Source organism: Schistocerca gregaria, chromosome X (assembly GCF_023897955.1).
Source record: "Schistocerca gregaria isolate iqSchGreg1 chromosome X, iqSchGreg1.2, whole genome shotgun sequence".
In the NCBI taxonomy this organism is placed as follows: Eukaryota; Metazoa; Arthropoda; class Insecta; order Orthoptera; family Acrididae; genus Schistocerca; species Schistocerca gregaria.
Window position 1 is genome coordinate 194,058,379 of NC_064931.1, and position 15,455 is coordinate 194,073,833.

The following is a 15,455-nucleotide window of genomic DNA, read 5'->3' on the forward strand; positions in this document are numbered from 1 at the left end:
ATCGTCTCAGTTGTGCGACTGGATTCGTGATTTCCTGTCAGGAAGGTCGCAGTTCGTAGTAATAGACGGCATATCATCGAGTAAAACTGAAGTGATATCAGGTGTTCCCCAGGGAAGTGTCCTGGGACCTCTACTGTTCCTGATCTATATAAATGACCTGGGTGACAATCTGAGCAGTTCTCTTAGACTGTTCGCAAATGATGCTGTAATTTACAGTCTAGTAAGGTCATCCGAAGACCAGTATCAGCTGCAAAGCGATTTAGAAAAGATTGCTGTATGGTGTGTCAGGTGGCAGTTGACGCTAAATAACGAAAAGTGTGAGATGATCCACATGAGTTCCAAAAGAAATCCGTTGGAATTCGATTACTCGATAAATAGTACAATTCTCAAGGCTGTCAATTCAACTAAGTACCTGGGTGTTAAAATTACGAACAACTTCAGTTGGAAGGACGACATAGATAATATTGTCGGGAAGGCGAGCCAAAGGTTGCGTTTCATTGGCAGGACACTTAGAAGATGCAACAAGTCCACTAAAGAGACAGCTTACACTACACTCGTTCGTCCTCTGTTAGAATATTGCTGCGCGGTGTGGGATCCTTACCAGGTGGGATTGACGGAGGACATCGAAAGGGTGCAAAAAAGGGCAGCTCGTTTTGTATTATCGCGTTATAGGGGAGAGAGTGTGGCAGATATGATACACGAGTTGGGATGGAAGTCATTACTGCATAGACGTTTTTCGTCGCGGCGAGACCTTTTTACGAAATTTCAGTCACCAACTTTCTCTTCCGAATGCGAAAATATTTTGTTGAGCCCAACCTACATAGGTAGGAATGATCATCAAAATAAAATAAGAGAAATCAGAGCTCGAACAGAAAGGTTTAGGTGTTCGTTTTTCCCGCTCGCTGTTCGGGAGTGGAATAGTAGAGTGATAGTATGATTGTGGTTCGATGAACCCTCTGCCAAGCACTTAAATGTGAATTGCAGAGTAGTCATGTAGATGTAGATGTATATATACGCACGTCGTTATCTAGTGACTTCTGGATTACTCTAGAAGAAATACCGTGCGGAATTGCACATTGCTTAAAGACACTGTATTGGCGTTGGGGAAATGTAAAATGCAAATAACCCTCTATTCATTCTTTTAAAGGGTTTCGGCGTTCATCAGCTTAACCACTTTTCTGCTTCCTCTATTTCCAACTGAGATAGCGGTATTTTGCTTTCTACACTGAATCACGAATTTTCTTCGTTATAGGGTCCATCTCATGAAAGGGAAGTCCTGTTGAGAGCACTGATGTTCAGCTGATGAAGATGTAGCCCTCTTGTAGACAAATGAAATAAACCATGCTGATATCTCCAAATCTTGTCCTGCGCACAGAATGGGCAAGACTGAGACTCCGCGATGTTGAGGCGGGTCTTTATATTCAACTTAAATCTGCGCCGACAGGTCAGCTACAGTAATTAATGGCATCTCGATGGCGCAAGTCGCTATTGGATAGCTCGAGGCGGACAGGCGGAATATGTGCTGGAGGTCAATAGTCACTTGAGAAACTGCCATCTCGGGTCGCTATTGAAACCCTAGTCCCCACGAGCCATGAGTATCACTATGGCAGAATGAATATACAATTCGATGTTGGAAGAATGGGAAATCATCGCCTGGTCTAATAAATTGCTGCACATGTGACGTACTCTGACGATACGTTCATTACTTCGAAAAGTATCGTACACTTAAGAGAACGATAGTCAAAATTGGTGGTCTCACCGATATAGAAATCATTCCAGATGAGGAACTGGATCAGTGGTGGAGTGAATCGGGCGTGATTTATTTAAACAACTATCCTGGAATTCGGTTGTAATGATTTAATGAAACCTCAGGAGGTCTGATTCATCGGCAGGTTACCGAAGGAGATATGAGACCGCCTCTGCCATAAACGAATCCATTGTCTAATGACAATCCTCCTGTGGGGTTTGTTTCGGTGGGATTAAATTGGACGTCTTGTACGTTTGTTCTCTTATGTTACAGGGAAACGATAGTGATATCTGATATCAGTCCGGATGCAATATCTGTTGTTTGCATCAATTCAGTACAGACCTGTACGTTCATCATATCATTGTATAATATCTTCACGTCCGAATTCTGTCACTGTAGAGTGATACGCTTTCTACGAAGGTCTGTATACCACCGTGTAAACACTTAATTTCAGGCTCAATCATTGGATACTTCCATGCCGCTTAATTTTCTGTTGTCACGTAGTGATGTCCACTTTGATTTTTAATCTTAATTTTACTAGAGTTTTCTTTCACCTTGGATCAAGCCTACCAGACGCGCATAATGCGTACGTATTGTTAAGATGGATGATGATGATGATGTGTGTGTGTGTGTGTGTGTGTGTGTGTGTGTGTGTGTGTATGTGAGAGAGAGAGAGAGAGAGAGAGAGAGAGAGAGAGAGAGAGAGAGATTACGTCATAAACAATGAGACAAGTGAAAAAATGTCACATTGTGCTTGACATTTAAATTTATTGTCTTTTTCTACTAATTCACAAAACATTTTTCAGGTAGTATCCTCAAATGCCGCTGAACGAACCTACAAAATTGTATCATTCTATGACACACAGAGGAGATATGGCGTCATAAGCACTGAGATACATGAACAACTTCCGCATCATGCATGAAGTTTTAATACATTTATGCTTTACTACTAAGACAATCCGCCGGCCCGGGTGGCCGAGCGGTTCTAGGCGCTACAGTCTGGAACCGCGCGACCGCTACGGTCGCAGGTTCGAATCCTGCCTCGGGCATGGATGTGTGTGATGTTCTTAGGTTAGTTATGTTTAAGTAATTCTTAGTTCTAGGGGACTGATGACGTCAGATATTAAGTCTCATAGTGCTCAGAGCCATTTTTTAGACACTCCTACAGTCGAGTCAACTTATTGAAATACCTGATATCAGGTAGCGCTTTTCACAGATTTCAAGTGCGAAGCACAAATTGCTGTAGGCGAATAGGATAGCCGTATAATGAACTATGAAGAGGCATAGTCATAAAGACGTTTACAGTATCACGTTATAGACACACAAAGCAGCTACGTCCAGCGTGCCGGAACTGTCCGAGATCATGTTTCTTAAACTGAATACTGTGTTCATGCGTTTGCATATTATGCATGTTTCATAATTTCAAATGTGTTGTCACGAATACATGTAAATGAAACTTTTTCGGCAGTTTACCACAAACACAGTTCCTTTTTTTCTAATAGAAAATTAGCAAAGTGAATGCCCGAGCAATGCCGGATTTGTCAGCTAGAAGTACTATAAATACGCCTTGTAAAGACTGTAGACTTATGACACGAAAAACTACGTGCTAGAAAGATATAAAATCGATGATTTGAAGTAATTCCACATGCGACTCATGTCAGACAACTATAAAACGATACACATCTTACAACTATCAACTAATCATTTGAACAATGCTGGTCAGTGAAATTGCCACAACATGAAAGCGACATCCAACAAATGTCAGATACGTGTGATGTATACTTCATACTTGCATATTCTACTGGTTAACATTTCAGCGCAAGTGCCGAGTACACTACAGAACAGCAGTCTACATTCTGTATACAAGGTGTCCCAGGATGAATGATCAGTATTCAGGGATAAGACAGAAACGATCATTCGATGCAAGACAGTCCAGTAAACATGGGCTCTAATGTTCATACCTGAAAATCTAAGAGCACTGCTTCACCTTCGCTACTATGAAACACGTCCCTTCTACTGAACAAGTGCTCATACCTCTTGAGGTGTGCACCTTAGAGCTCATGTTCACCACACTTTTCTGCTTCGGCGGATCATTCCTGTCATATCCATGAATATTTACCATTCCTTCTGGGGCACCCTGTAAAGGGAAGGTTGCACAGCAGGTGTCTAATTCAGAAATCGCGTTTAAATGTAAGTTGTTTGCGAGAAGATGTTGTCTACCAGAGCGAGTTTGAATCTCACAACGGCAGGATAGTTATCTGTCGAGACTGCTTATGACGAATCCACGATATTCCACTGGTAGCGATCTCATGCCTCTCATACTAAACTGGAATCCATGGTTCAGGAGGGCCCTACTCAGCGACATGCACGATCTCAACGGCCTCCCGCTACTAGCTCCCGGGAGGATAGAAATATTGTTCACGCGGCAGACACGTTACGTGTCTTGAGTCAGCAAAGGGCCCTGAAAGACAAGTATCCAACTTCAGTTGGAAGGACCACATAGATAATATTGTCGGAAAGGCGAGCCAAAGGTTGCGTTTCATTGGCAGGACACTTAGAAGATGCAACAAGTCCACTAAAGAGACAGCTTACACTACACTCGTTCGTCCTCTGTTAGAATATTGCTGCGCGGTGTAGGATCCTTACCAGGTGGGATTGACGGAGGACATCGAAAGGGTGCAAAAAAGGGCAGCTCGTTTTGTATTATCACGTTATAGGGGAGAGAGTGTGGCAGATATGATACACGAGTTGGGATGGAAGTCATTACAGCATAGACGTTTTTCGTCGCGGCGAGACCTTTTTACGAAATTTCAGTCACCAACTTTCTCTTCCGAATGCGAAAATATTTTGTTGAGCCCAACCTACATAGGTAGGAATGATAATCAAAATGAAATAAGAGAAATCAGAGCTCGAAAAGAAAGGTTTAGGTGTTCGTTTTTCCCGCTCGCTGTTCTGGAGTGGAATAGTAGAGAGATACTATGATTGTGGTTCGATGAACCCTCTGCCAAGCACATAAATGTGAATTGCAGAGTAGTCATGTAGATGTAGATGTAGAACAGTGCGAAGACACGTAAAGTACCACTTAGTGCCAGTACGACGACCGTCGTTGCGATTTCCTTTGACGCCGCAGCTGAGAGGGGCGCGCTCACTGTGGTGCGGTCAGCAACACTGACTGCGGGATTGGTACCGAGTCGCCTTCTCAGAAGAGTCCCGATTCTGCGTACATCATCACGACGGACATATCGGTGTGTTGAGGCTCCGAAGTGAACGGACGTCGGCGGATTGCATTTGTTGTCGACATACCGGCCCAACACCTGGTGTGAAAGTATGCGTTGGCAGTGGGTACACAGCAGGATCGCCTGTGGTTTGCATAGCTGGAATTTTAGCAGCAGACGATATATTTCTGAACTGTTTAGAGCAGTGGATGTGTCGTATCTTTCCGTTATGTGATCTTTCAACGAGATAACAAAAAATGGTTCAAATGGCTCTGAGCACTATGGGACTTAACATCTTAGGTCATCACTCCGCTAGAACTTAGAACTACTTAAACCTAACTAACCTAAGGACATCACACACATCCATGCCCGAGGCAGGATTCGAACCTGCAACCGTAGCAGTCCCGCGGTTCCGGACTGCAGCGCCTAGAACCGCAAGACCACCGCGGCCGGCTAACGAGATAACACAAGACAGCATGTTTACCTTGCTGTCATAGTCTACCTTGACACAGAAGATGTTCGAATGTTGTCATGTGGTCATGAGTTACCGAGATACAGTCAAGACACCACTCGTGAGCCACTGCTCTGGCATACACTGAGGTGACATCGTAAAAGATAGCGAGATGTACATATGCAAATGGCCGTATTAGTGTGTATAAAAGGTACAAAAGGGCAGTGCAATGGCGGAGCTCTTATTTGTACGCACGTGATCCACATGAAAAGGTTTGCGATGTGATCATGGCCGTACGACGGAAATTAACAGGCTCTCAATCTGGCATGGTAGTTGAATCTAAACGTATGGGACATTCTATTTCGGAAATCGTTAGGAATTCAATGTTCCGATATCCACAGTGATAAGAGTGTGCCGAGAATACCACATAGCTCCATTCGCACGATCAACAGAACAGCCGTGGCTAACGGTATACTACGCCTTCCACATCGCAGGCAACGGGTTCTACACAACGCTGGTAACTACTTTGAAGGATATTAACAGGTGCAAACATGTAAATCTTTTGTATCGGTTGTGAATAAATAGTTGCCACTATTTACGTTCCAACCCTCGTGCAGGGAAAAATCTCGGCGTGACACATTGTTGACATAAATGAATCACCATTATTATCATCATCATCATAATGATCATTGCAGCTGGCTACAGGCGTCTGCTACACTTACCCATTCATTATGATCTTCATTTTTTATCGCAACAACGTTTTACTTGTTTTTTCTTTGATGCCGCCAGTTTATCTCCCATTAAAATGAATACCATCATTTTTTAAGGGACAGTTTATCACCGAGGGCAATTCTTTGCTGCGAAGGATTACCTCACATATCATGCTCAAGAAACGATAATGATAAAGCGAAACACTTTTCTGTAAGATCTAACTGTCGTTTAAAAATGTTCTAGACTCCTAAAATCTAACTAGTATTGATTCCACGATCCTATATCGTTTAAAAGGAACAAAAGTGACAACTTACTTTAATGAACAGTCATTTTATAACCTAAAAACTGTTGTAGAGCAAATAGAACCTATCCTAAAATGTTGTTACGTTTTCAAGTGTGTCTGGAGAGAAACGTCTGCTTACCAATAAGAGTTCCACACTTGAAACTTGCCATTGTAGTCAACACCGAGCTTCTTTTGTGGGGGAGAGGGAAAGCAGTAACAAACAATAACAATTCTCATTTTTATAATTGCCAGCTCATTTAATATGTATAAGTCAATATGTTCAGAGTTCAACTTACCATTATACTACACTACTAGATTTTAATGAGTAATAGATATCTCATAGTTAAAAAACGTACATAGTAACGTATGAACACTCGAGAAACTTATAGAATCAAAAAATAGGAAGATATATTGGCCGTTTCACTCGTATGCTATCCAACCATAAATAATGTTATTCGTAATTCCGAAAATCTGCTGATTTACTGCACTGTCCCTGGAAACTAAACTCCTCTTTCAAATATCTGTCAAGTTTATGCTATAAAGGCAGAACCAAGAAACACTCCAACTGCTGGATTTGTTATGTCTGCATGAAATATGTGATCAATTAAAAATCTTTATAAGTCTTATTAGAACTATAATAATAGTAATAATAATAAAAATAATAATAATATGTTTATAAAATCGAGAATCTTACAGTAAATTACGTCATTTTTCCTTATTTATATCAGGACTACAAAATATTATTGTGTAAATTTCATTCCCTACCCCATGAACCATGGACCTTGCCGTTGGTGGGGAGGCTTGCGTGGCTCAGCGATACAGATGCCCGTACCGTAGGTGCAACCACAGCGGAGGGGTATCTGTTGAGAGGCGAGACAAACGTGTTGTTCCTCAAGAGGGGCAGCAGCCTTTTCAGTAGTTGCAAGGGCAACGGTCTGGATGATTGACTGATCTGGCCTTGCAACACTAAGCAAAACGGCCTTGCTGCGCTGGTACTGCGAACGGCTGAAAGCAAGGGGAAACTACAGCCGTATTTTTTCCCGAGGGCATGCAGCTTTACTGTATGGTAAAATGATAATGGCGCCCTCTTGGGTAAAATATTCCGGAGGTAAAATAGTCACCCATTTGGATCTCCGTGCGGGAACTACTCAAGAGGATGTCATTATCAGGAGAAAGAAAACTGGTGATCTACGTATCGGAGAGTGGAATGTCAGATCCCTTAATCGGGCAGGTAGGTTAGAAAATTTAAAAAGGGAAATGGATAGGTTAATGTTAGATATAGTATGACTCAGTGAAGTTCGGTGGCAGGAGGATCAAGACTTTTGGTCAGGTGAATACAGGGTTATAAATACAAAAGCAAATAGGGGTAATGCAGGATTAGGTTTAATAATGAATAAAAAAATAGGAGTGCGGGTAAGCTACTACCAACAGCATAGTGAACGCATTATTGTGCCCAAGATAGACACGAAGCCCATGCCTACTACAGTAGTACAAGTTTATATGCCAACTATCTCTGCAGATGATGAAGAAATTGATTAAATGTATCATGAGATAAAAGAAATTATTTAGGTAGTGAAGGGAGACGAAAATTTAATAGTCATGGGTGACAGGAATTCGATAGTAGGAAAAGGAAGAGAATGAAACGTAGTAGATGAATATGGAATGGGGGTAAGATTTTAAAGAGGAAGCAGCCTGGTAGAATTTTCGACAGAGCATAACTTAATCATAGCTAACTCTTGGTTCAAGAATCATGGGAGATTCAGGAAGAGCATAAGGGAGCGTTTGACAGGAATGGGGGAAAGAAATACAGTAGAAGAAGGATGGGTATCTCTGAGGGATGAAGTAGTGCAGGCAGCAGAGGATGAAGTAGGTAAAAAGATGAGGGATAGTAGAAATCCTTGGGTAACAGAGGAAATATTGAATTTAATTATTGAAAGAAGAAAATATAAAAAAGGAGTAAATGAAGCAGGCCAAAGGCGATTACAAACGTCTCAAAAATGAGATCGACAAGAGGTGCAAAATGGCTAAGCAGGGATGGCTAGAGGACAAATGTAAGGATTTAGAGGCTTATCTCACTAGGGGTAAGATAGATACAGCCTACAGGAAAATTAAAGAGACCTTTGGAGAAAAGAGAAACCACTTGTATGAATATCAAGGGCTCAGATGGAAACCCAGTTCTAAGCAAAGAAGGGGAAGCAGAAAGGTGGAAGGAGTATATAGAGGGTCTATAAAAGGGCAATGTACTTGAGGACAATATTTTGGAAATGGAAGAGGATGTAGATGAAGATGAAATGGGAGATTTGATTCTGCGTGAAGAGTTTGACAGAGCACTGAAAGACCTGAGTCGAAAGAAGGCCCCGGAAGTAGACAACATTCCACTTGAACTACTGACGGCCATGGGAGAGCCAGTCCTGACAAAACTCTACCATCTGGTGAGCAAGATTTATGAGACTGGCGAAATATTCTCAGCCTTCAAGAAGAATATAATTATTCCAATCCCAAAGAAAGAAGTTGTTGAGAGATGTGAAAATTACCGAACTATCAGTTTAATAAGTTACAGCAGCAAAATACTAACGCGAATTCTTTACAGACGAATGGAAAAACTGGTAGAAGCCGACCTCGGCGAAGATCAGTTTAGATTCCGCAGAAATGTTGGAACACGTGAGGCAATACTGACCCTACGACTTATCTTAGAAAATAAATTAAGGAAAGGCAAACCTACATTTCTAGCATTTGTGGACTTAGAGAAAACTTTTCACAATGTTAACTGGAAAGTCTCTTTCAAATTCTAAAGGTGGTAGGGGTAAAATACAGGGAGCGAAAGGCTATTTACAATTTGTACAGAAACCAGATGGCAGTTATAAGAGTCGAGGGGCATGAATGGGAAGCAGCGGTTGGGAAGGGAGTGAGACAGGGTTGTAGTCTATCCCCGATGTTTTTCAATCTGTATATTTAGCAAGCAGTAAAGAAAACAAAAGAAAAATTCGGAGTTGGTATTAAAGTCCATGGAGAAGAAATCAAAACGTCAAGGTTCACCGATGGCATTGTAATTCTGTCAGAGACAGCAAAGGACTTGGAAGAGCAGTTGAACGGAGTGGGCAGTGTCTTGAAAGGAGGATATAAGATGAACATCAACAAAAGCAAAACGAGGATAATGGAATGTAGTCGAATTAAGTCGGGTGATGCTGAGGGAATTAGATTAGGAAATGAGACACTTAAAGTAGTAAAGGAGTTTTGCTATTTTGGGAGCAAGATAACTGATGATGGTCGAAGTAGAGAGGATATAAAATGTAGAGTGGCAATGGCAAGGAAAGCGTTTCTGAAGTAGAGAAATTTGTTAACATCGAGTATAGATTTAAGTGTCAGGAAGTCGTTTCTGAAAGTATTTGTATGGAGTGTAGCCATGTATGGAAGTGAAACATGGACGATAAATAGTATGGACAAGATGAGAATAGAAGCTTTAGAAATGTGGCGCTACAGAAGAATGCTGAAGATTAGATGGCTAGATCACACAACTAATGAGGAGGTATTGAATTTAATTGGGGACAAGAATAGTTTGTGGCACAACTTGACAAGAAGAAGGGACCGGTTGGTAGGACACGTTCTGAGGCATCAAGAGTTCACAAATTTAGCATTGGAGGGCAGCGCGGAAGGTAAAAATCGTAGAGGGAGGGTAAGAGATGAATGCACTAAGCACATACAGAAGGATGTAGGTTGCAGTAACAGTAAGTACTGGGAGATGAAGAAACTTGCACAGGATAGAGTAGCATGGAGAGCTGCAGCAAACCAGTCACAGGACTGAAGACAACAACAACAAAGGAATGTGAGAAAACTTAATTCTTGTTCGAACAAACAATTACTACATTACATGATTTCTTTTAAAAAAATATATTCGTTTTTCGTTTTGATATAAATGCCATCGTACTTCACAGTTAAACTCTTCGTTGAGTTGCGATTTTCCTGGAGCTTTTGTAATTGAAACTCTTTTGGCGATTTCAGTGTTGTACAGTGCCAATGATTCGTCCAGGCAGAAGTCTCGAGAAGACTATACATTACTTCATTGAGTGTTCGAGGGATGGATGGTGATGATGTTTGGTTTGTGGGGCGCTAAACTGAGCAGCCATCAGAGCCTGTACTGAGTCCCAAGTTTTTCACAGTCGAATTTTTATACACAGTCCAATCGAGCCACTGTCACGAATGATTATGATGAGGATGGAATGATGAGGACAACACAAACACCCAGTCCCCGGACAGAGAGAATCCCCAACCTGGCAGGGAATCGAACCCGGGCCCCTGTCATCCAGAGGCAGTAACGCTAGCCACTAGACCACGAGCTGCGAACTCGGATGGAGGACATAAGAGTATCAAAATGCCGGGTGATCAAAAAGACAGTATACATTTGAAAACTGAATATATCACGGAAAAATGTAGATAGAGAGGTACAAATTGACACACATGCTTGGAATGACATGGGGTTTTATTAGAACCAAAAAAATACAACGTTCAAAAAATGTCCGACGGATGGCACTTCATCTGATCAGAATAGCAATAATTAGCATAACAAAGTAAGACAAAGCCAAGATGATGATCTTTACTGGAAACGCTCAATATGTCCACCATTATTCCTCTGCAATAGCTGTAGTCGAGGAATAATGTTGTGAACAGCACTGTAAAGCATGTCCGGAGTTATGGTGAGGCGTTGGTTTCGGATGTTGTCTTTCAGCATCCCTAGAGATGTCGGTCGATCAGGATACACTTGCGACTTAACGTAACCCCAAAGCCAATAATCGCACGGACTGAGGTCTGGGGACCTGGGAGGCTAAGCATGACGAAAGTGGCGGCTGAGCACACGATCATCACCAAACGACGCCATCTGTCGAACATTTTGTGAAATTTGTTTTTTTTTTTTTTTGTTCGAATGAAATCCCATGTCATTTCAAGCATGTGCGTCAATTTTTACCTGTCTATTTACAGTATTCCGTGGTTTATTAAGTTTTGAAATTTATACTGACTTTTTGATCACCCGATACGTTAACGACGTCTTGTGCTCTCCCAGGTGCCAAAAGGGCGATTATGTTGGGTCCCTCCTGTACGTTCCTGAAGTACGTCCCAGTATCGGCTCACCAGTGCTCAAAGATTTTCGAAAGGATTATATTCTGTACACTTAGGACGTCATTAAAATGCTGTGCACTTCGCTGTTGTCGTGCATGAAGCCGATGGGAGTCGTCATCAGACGGATAACAGCACACTTTCTCCTTAAATCCGAGTCTCTTCCTTTCGGTCCGTCCGTGACGAACTTTGGATAATTTTTTTCACTTGGATTGTAGTGATCCAACCCCAAACAGTCAAGTGTATCGTAACAGTCTGTCCTACAACAATATGTCCAGGAGGTATGTGAGTGTTATCGAGTCTCCAGGAGAGGCAGTACCGACATTTATCTTGTCGGACCATGCCACGAACTCCGCTAGGTCTCTCGTAGTTCGCAGATCGCTGTGCGTACTTTTCATTGGCGTATGTTTTCTTCCACGAGATTTTCTAACCAGGAAATTTTACCCAAACACTGTGGCACCATTGAGAATGTAAGATGGGGGCCTTGAGGACGAAAATTAATCTTTGGAACCGGAGTGTGCCATGACACCTTCAAATGAAAAGAAAGAGTCATGAATTATTGGGACACAAATACTTCAAGCCCGATGATGGTTCCTATACTGTGTGACGTGTCTACTTGGTTGCATTCAAATAAAGATATTACTTACTACAAATTTATATCAGTAACTTTAAAAGAACCTTTTTGAAAATGTGCAGGTAGTAACTGAATATTTCATTGAATGTAGTTGGCGGAGAAAGTTTTCTCTGCCTCCAGCTCTCTAACATTTCTAAAGGATTGGCTTCGTTCAGCGAGTGACATTTCCGTAGCGAGCTCACAAGTGAAAACATTTCAAACGTCAGCTTAAAGGCTCCCGCCATCAGCCATTATTTGAGGAAAGTCGGGTGCTCGGAAAACTGCTCTGCTCCTAAAAGTACGAGAAAGCAGCATCGGGGGGATATACACAACAGCTAATTGAGATGTGGGACGTTGTTGGTCCTGGTATGCTCACAATAGAAATAGCGATGTAGCTGATTGCAGAGCCACACACCAATCTATCGGTCACGATAAAGTTAAGTCACAGCTACCGCCTATTTGCAAATGGCGATAGCATGTTTTTGGTGCCTGGAGTTGAAACAAGCACATTACGCGTTAACATTCTCGTTTTTAAAAAGTGATAACTTTGGAATTTCCGATCAATGAAGTCCACTGAAGATGATTAGTACTACAGTCGTCGAAACATCGCGATGTCCCAACCGAATTATAATGAAAGCCGTTTCGTAGATTTTCTTCCTGTTGCTATTATTACGACTGTCAAAGTGTCAGTTTGCTCCTTACATTCTATAATTAAGCTTTATTTATTTCACCTGGCAACGTAAGGGCATTTCGGCTCTCTTACAGATAAAGTGGTAAACTTAGTTGGCTAACATGCAGTGTACTCTGAAGACACAAAAGTCATTAGATACCTCCCAATATCGTGTCGGACCTCATTTCTCCCGGCGTAGTGCAGCAGCTCGAAATGGCATGGACTCAACAAGTCGCTGGAAGTCCCCAACGAAGTTGCGGTGTCATATTGCCTCTATAGCCGTCCAGGACTGTGACAACGTAGGAGACGATGGATTTTGTGTACGAACTGACCTCTCGACGATGTCCCACAAATGTTCGATGGGATTCATTTCGGGCAATCTGGGTGGCCAAATTATTCTCTCTAGATGTTCTGCAAACCAGTTGTGGCCTGGTGACATGGAGCAATGTCAACTATAAAGTTCCGTCGTCATTTGGGAACATGAAGTCCATGAATAGCTGCAAATCGTCTCCAAGTAGCTGAACGTAGTCCACTGCACCTAAAAACAGCCCACGCCATTGTGGAGCCACCACCAGCATCCACAGTTCCATGGCTTCGTGGGGTTTGCACTACACTCAAAACCTACCATAAGGCCTTACCAACAGCAACCGGGATTCATATGACTAGGCCACGCTTTTCAAGTCGTATAGGTTCCAACCGATATGGTCAAGAGTGAATTTATCCATACTGGATGCAGCTGAACTGCGTGACTGTTCCTTTTTAGGGTGTAGAATAGTTTCCGCTATCAGTCCCAATGAAAGATTATTTATTCGTCACACGACCGGTTTCGGACTTGTGCCCATCCTTAGGTGTTCCTACATTCATGAAACTTAAAAAGCTATTTTAAATTGCGAATTCTTTTTTATCCACATTATGAAATTTTTGGATCTACATTCTTATCAGAGAACTTAGATCTAGGAAGTACAATGATGTTATACACATGAAATTATTGAAAGCTCTTACGAATTACCAAAATAACAGTTATAACTGTTTTGACCCACACTGTTGTCAGAGAACGTACATCTAGGTAGAAAATTGATGTTATAAACATGACATTTTGAAAGCTATTACAAATTACGAAAATGACAGTTAAAGCTTGTGTCTGTAATATGACTTTTACAAATTACGATAATGAAACTTGAACTGTTGTGCGTTTGCTACATCGGACATCCATAGCATAATACTTTGGTAATATCAGAAGAAAAAATGGTTCAAATTGCTCTGAGCACTGTGGGACTTAACATCTGAGGTCATCAGTCCCCTAGAACCTAGAACTACTTAAACCTCACTAACCTAAGGACATCACACACGTCCATGCCCGAGGCAGGATTCGAACCTGCGACCATAGCAGTCGCGCGGCTCCGGACTGAAGCGCCTAGAACCGCTAGGCCACCGCGGCCTGCTATATCAGAAGACAATGACTTTTTGTTTCTGAGTATTTCATGAAATATGTGGAGATAAGACTTGATTGCAAGCTCCACTTGTACGTTCAGAATAAGGTGTGATGAGTTAGAACTGTGGATGTAATGGTCTTTTAGATACATTACAAACGTGGATTTCTCAAAGTTATTTAGGCGGAAGGTTTCCATATGCTCACGGTATCTTATAGTGAAACTCCTTCAAGTTTGGCCTATGTAGAACTGTGGGTAATTGTCACATAAAAATTTGTAAATATCTGATTTGTGGAGGGATTGGTTATTTGTCTTTCCTGTGTGGCTGATGTTAGTTAGTGCTGAAAGAAATTTGAATACCAGTTTTCCGAAAGAGACTGGCAGTTTGATATTAAATTTTACCTATAAACGGTATGCGGACAAATGTGTTTTTTCCTTCTTGTGAAACTGATTTAGGAGGTGTGCATCGTTTGTTTTTGATTGTGTTGTTACGTTTATCAGTTGCATCCGGGTTGTATACATTTGTATGTGCAATTTCTTTGCTAATGTTAATTTCTTTTTGTTCATCATGGAGCTGAGTGGGATTTTATGTGTACGATTAAGGGTAGGTCTGAAGAATGGTCAGGAGCCCAAGAAAGGTGCTGCAGGTGATGTCGTGCTGTTAGCAGAGTCACTAGCGTAGGTCGTCTGCTGCCGTAGCCCGTTAACGCCAAATAGCGCCACACTGTGCTAACGGGTACGTTCGCCGAAACTCTCGAATTAATTTCTTCGTTTATTTTACGCAGTGTTGCTTATCTGTTAGCACTGACATCTCTACGCAAACGTCTCTGTTCTCGGTCGGTAAGTGAAGGCCGTCGGCCAGTGCGTTGTCCGTGGTAAGAGTTCATGCCTGAAATTTGGCATTCTCAGCACATTCTTGACACTGTGGATCTCGGAATATTGAGTTCCCTAACGATTTACAAAGTGGAATATCCTGCAGGTCTAGCTCCAATTACTCACAGTCTCTTAATTTCCGTCCAGCGGCCATTATCACGTGGGAAACTTTTTCACATGACTCACTTGAGTAGAAATGACGACTCCGCCAATGCACTTACGTTTTATACCTTGTGGAACCGATACTAGAACTATCTGGGTATATGAATATCGCTGCTCCATGACTTTTGTCATTTCAGTGTACATGGTACATGAGCTGTGCGACGTAATAGTAACAATAATAATAATAACAA